The sequence below is a fragment of the Canis lupus genome, chromosome 21 (genome assembly GCF_048164855.1).
Source record: "Canis lupus baileyi chromosome 21, mCanLup2.hap1, whole genome shotgun sequence".
Taxonomy (NCBI): Eukaryota; Metazoa; Chordata; class Mammalia; order Carnivora; family Canidae; genus Canis; species Canis lupus.
The window spans coordinates 16,090,463-16,096,462 of record NC_132858.1 but is presented as its reverse complement, the minus strand read 5'-3'; positions in this window follow the sequence as shown (position 1 = coordinate 16,096,462).

Below are 6,000 nucleotides of genomic sequence, written 5' to 3'. Positions count from 1 at the left end.
ACCTTCATTGGCCTGTTATCTTGAACTTCCCCCGCATGGCTGGTCCTGGGAAGCATCCCTATTCAGGTATTTGTACAGCTAGTCAACTTATTCTCCTGACTCATTATTCAGAAGTCAACTTCTCTGTGAATTCTTTCCTGGCCAACTTCTTTTTTAAAGTTTTTATTTAAATTCCAGTTAGTTAATTTAGAGTGTAGTATTAGCTTCAGGTGTGCAACATAGTGATTTAACACTTCCATATAATACCCAGTCATCACAACAAGTGCACTACTTAATCCCCATCACCTATTTCATCCCTCCCCCCACCTGCCTCTTCCCCTATGGTAATCATCAGTTTGTTCTTTACAGTTAAGAGTCTATTTCTTGGTTTGCCTCCTTCTCTCTCTTCTTTTCCCTTTGCTTATTTGTTTTGTTGCTCAAACTCTACATATGAGTAACATGGTATTTGTCTTTCTCTGACTGACTAATTTTACTTAGTATTATACTCTCTAGCTCTATCCATGTCATTGCAAATGGTAAGATTTCATTCTTTTTTATGGCTTAGTAATATTCCATTATAGATATATACCACATCTTCTTTATCCATTCATCAGTCGATAGGCTGCTCGATGTCTTTAGAATGTCCATACACATTCACATCCATACCTGGATTCTTTTGATCTCTCTTCATTGTTTTATTTTATCCTTATACTTAAAAGTATTTAACCTGTTATATTTTTTATGTATTAACCTTATTCAGTGACTGTATCAATTAAATGCAAGCTCAAGGAAGGCATGGTATCTGTGGGTTTTTTCACTATGTTCCTGGAATAATAGCTAGTGTATAATAACTAATAAATATGTGTGGAATGAATAAATACTAAATACATATATTGAGAAAAATTGCTAATGACAGAGAATACCTAAAAAAGGGAGTATATTAATAAAACTATATATTTATCACCTAATACATTCTTTAGATATATTCAGAAATATCTCTGGGTTCCAAATTCTCTCCCCCAAAAATTATTTGTCCTTTCCAAAACAAATTCCTTATTGAATTAATGCCTGAGAAAGCAAATATACTTTCATGGTTCTTATTTTGCATACTATTTCAGATGTTGCCTACCTAGATTTCTTATTTACTGTCCTGACAGGCCACTGTACCCTGCTGGAAAAAGTGTAAACATTGCTTTTAAAGAGGCCATAGTTTGCCAAGATCATTGTTCTAAAGAAGATAACTTTAAGGGACTATTAAGTGGGAGAAAGCCTACAACACTTTTGGAGCATTATGAGTATCTTCATGTCTCATATTCAGATGTTATGTGATATGAAACACATTAACTTCTCTTCCCTAGATGCATTATATATTTGTTCATTGGTAAGTCTGTACAATGTATATATTTCATTTGGTTTTGCTCTTTATAAATGTTTTATTTTAGCTATTGTTCAATTATGGGTTATTTTGAGTGGTTTTAATACGTATATCACTGTGTTAATTTGTAGTGGAAACGTACTTTTGCAGTGTATATTGTTACTGATATTAAAATACTTTGTAGCATAATGTTATCCCCAAGCAAAAGCTAGTATTTAATTGTACAACTGAATAAGCAAGCTGCATGTTATTGGTTGCTTCTGACAGGCTAAGCCTCTTAAAAGAAAAATGTTTTTCCCCTATGCATTCCACCTGCACCAAATATATATCCCAGACATGACATGATATCTGCAAGTTGAATTTTATTTTATTTATTTATTTTTAAAGATTTTATTTATTTATTCATGAGAGACACAGAGAGAGAGGTAGAAACACAGGCAGAGGGAGAAGCAGGCCCTATGCAGGGGACCCGATGTGGGACTCGATCCTGGGTCTCCAGGATCATGCCCTGGGCCGAAGGCAGGTGCTAAACCCCTGAACCACCCAGGGATCCCCTGCAAGCTAAATTTTAGCCACTGTATTCATTTAGCAAAAATAATTCCATCGTAGCGTATCTGAAAGCGTTGTTGTTGTTGTTTTTCTGTGACTTAACACCATGTTATTCTTATTATTTTTTTTTTAGATTTTATTTATTTATTCATGAGAGACACAGAGAGGAGAGAAAGAGACACACACACAGGCAGAGGGAGAAGCAAGCTCCATGCAGGGAGCCCAACATGGGACTCGATCTCGGGTCTCCAAGATCAGGCCCTGGGTCGAAGGTGGTGCTAAACTGCTGAGTTACCCGGCTGCCTCTTATTTTTTTTAAAAAACACAGCCAGCAGATGGGATGACCATGGCATTTTTTTCAGAGAATATCCTTTATTAGACAGAAGCCTTTGGAAATAATTGCTAAAACCTTTTGATTTTCAAGAACAATCTAATAAATCCACAAAGTGTCTTTGAACAGCCTTGAATTGGCATTTCTATGAAGATGCTGTATAATATGGATTGTATGAGGTGGTTATGATGTTAGTAGCTTTCAATGACTGAAAAGCAGAAGGAAAAATTTTCTGGGTAGTTTAAAATTGTACAAATCACTTTGCTCCTCATTCCTGCTTAACCTTGGTCTGCAAAGTCTACACAAGAGCACTCTTGCTCAGATGCTACTGTGAGCTTCCTGGAAGGTGTTTAGAAGTACACAACAGATGAATGGATAAGAAGATGTGGTCTATATGTACAATGGAATATTAGCCATCAGAAAGGATGAATACTTCGCAGAAACTGGAAGTATTATGCTGGGTGAAATAAGTCAATCAGAGAAAGACAATTTTCATGGTTTCACTCAAGTGGAATATAAGAAACACTGCAAAAGATCATAGAGGAAGGGAGGGAAAATTGAATGGGAAGGAATCAGAGAGAGAGACAAACCATGAGAGTCTCTTAACTCTGGGAAACAAACTGACTGTTACTGGAGGGGTGGTGGATGGTGGGGTGGGGTAACTGGGAAATGGACATTTAGGAGGGTTTGTGATGTGATGAACAGAGAGTGTTCATAACATTTGGTTATGAGGCTGGTAAAACAAGTTTAAGAGAGATGAAAATGTTGTGAGTCTTGGTAATTATAACTGAACAGTTGTCAAAAGTTAACACAGCTTGTCCTTGGTCCTGGTTTTATTCCCTACACAGTGCCTTATTTTGTTTTCATGTTCAGAAACAAAATATAGAGATTGATGTATAAGTTGCATGTTATTTGACATCCTTATTATGTAACCCACTCTTCACCTATTCAGTCTTCCACGTAGGGCTGGCCTCACAACTATAGGATGTATGACAAATGTAATATATCTAGTTGAATTTAATATTTTTTATTAGTCTGTAAATAAAGATGGCATCAACTACATTAAAAAAAAAAAAAAAAAAAAACGACTGGGGCACCTGGGTGGTTCGGTTGGTTAAGTGTCTGACTTTTGATCTCAGCTCAAGTCTTGATCTCAAGCACCTAAGTTCAAACCCCACCTTGGGCTCCACAGTGTGTTTGGAGCCTACTTAAAAAGAAAATGAAAAAGGCTAGAGGTAGAGTAGCCACTTTGCAATAATAATGGCAAGTGTTTGTGAAAAACATGGTAGAGCAAAAACCTGGAAAGATTGAGTCCCAGCTATATCAGCAACTACATCATTCAATCAACTGTATCATGGTTTTAAATACTATCATTGGGGGATCCCTGGGTGGCGCAGCGGTTTGGCGCCTGCCTTTGGCCCAGGGTGCGATCCTGGAGACCCGGAATCGAATCCCATATCAGGCTCCCGGTGCATGGAGCCTGCTTCTCCCTCTGCCTGTGTCTCTGCCTCTCTCTCTCTCTGTGACTATCATAAGTAAATAAATAAAAATTAAAAAATAAATAAATAAATAAATAAATAAATAAATAAATAAATACTATCATTGTATACATAACTCTATTTTTATGGACTTATTGTTACATCAGAATAGATTTGCTTAAGTTCCTAAACTGTTTCTCATTGAATATGATTGAAGACAATCTCAATTAATATAGATTTGGGTTTTGTTTCTGTTTTTGTTTTGCCTCTTCTTGAGCACCAATTCTTTATAAACCTTAGGATTATGTTATTAAAAAGGAAAACAAAAATGTCTTTGGATCTGAATTGAAAATAAAATTACAATTATATATTAATTCAGGAAATTACTGTTTTTATGATACTATTTTTGATCTAAATCTTTGAGATATGATTCTGTCAGTGTTTATTTTATTGTTTTAATTAAGGTCATACAATTTCCTATTGATCTAGAGTTTCTCTTAGTAAAATATATTTGTAAATAACTTATTGTTTTCTTATTATTATAAATTGAACCTCATATTGCCTATTCTACTTTTTATTCCTAGGTTTAATACAGTCTATTTATTTGATATATATATATATATATATATATATATATTAGATCCAGCTCCCTTAGCAATTTTCTTAATAATTTTAGATAGTTTACCACCTTTTCCACTTTATGGAATTACAATATACCCTATATACCCTATTTTATATAAGAATAAAGCTGTTTCACAGAATTTTAGTGTCTTTCTGACTAAATGAATATCCAAAAATTTATCTCTAATTCCCAGGTCAAGGCATGCTTCACCAAATCATTGCAGCCATTGGCTGATTTAAATAAAGTTAATATGAGGCAAACTGTTTATAGGCTAAAAGCATAATATTGTAACTTTATGCATTATTTATTTAAGGAGCATGTAAACATTAAAAAGCTCACCAGGAAAATTTTAGCTTGAAAGGAAGAGACTGCATGCTGAATTGGGAAACAAGGAAGGAGTTTTAACAATGCAACACCTGGTAAAGTTAGAGCATTGAGATAAACTTAAGGAAACATAGATTTTAATGCTTTGGCCAAGGAACTGAGGAAATGGGGTCTGGAATAATATAAATGTAGTCTGTGTTTACCATCCTTTTTATCAGGTCTCTTGAACACGATTTCAAAAACAGAAAAATATGAAAACCAAAAACAAATGTTAGTTTAAAAATGAACAAATCATACTCACTTCTCTCTTCCACAAAGGACAGGAGATTGAGATTCAAAGCTTTCCGAATTGCTTTGTATTCAGAATACAGATGGCTGGAATTGATGAAACTTAATTTAGTGAGCAAAAGTAGACACAGAAGAGAGTAGAGGGTAGTTCATTGAAGGAAGTAAATTGAAGAAAACAGAACAAAATGGTAAAGGTAAGATACTTGCAGGAAACACCTCAATACTGAAGAGTTTTAAAATATTTTACTATGATGTAAAATCCCTTTATTACATTAAGACTAAAGTCTATTGAAACAGTAGTACAGTTGTTGTTTGAAACCAGAAAGTCTGGATTTAGAGCTCCCTCCCCATCGGCCTACACACACCTGTTGCCTACATAGATTACAATTAATATTTCTATCAAAGAAGTTGAGATATACTATAAGAATTCTAAGTCTTCCTGTTATTACAGTCAGAAAACAAATAGATTAAAGCAAATTCCCTTTATAAGTTCTCTATATAATAAAGGAAATTAAAGGTAACTTTCTTGAAATGAGGAATAAAACATGAAAATTAAAAATCTAAGCATGCAGATATCTTAAAAATATTGTGGAAATTTACCAAGAAACTATTAAAATAGATGCATTCATAGACATCTGCTGTTTAAGACAATTTCAATAATAGATGAAAAGGTCTAACAAGCTTTTAGGTACACAATAAGGAAAAAGTAAATTTTTTTTTTAAAGTTAAATCAAATAGTGGCAGTTTTAGATTAAATATGAAGGCAAGACTTTTTAGGTATAAAAAAGACAAAATGCTAATTCAAGAGACCGTCAAGTAGCAATACCTGTACAACATAAAAAAGTCAAAGGCTTACTATTTAATAAAGTTTCCATAAATTAAAAGAAAAAAGGACTAACAGTACCCCTGTTCTTTGCTTTTGAATATGCTGCTTGTAATATATTTGTTTGTTTTGTTTATTATCTTTCTCTTCCTTCAGTCTCCAGCCTCATTGAAGCAGAGATGTTTTGTCCACCTAAGGCATTCTCTACACTGTATTTTATCCAACTGACTC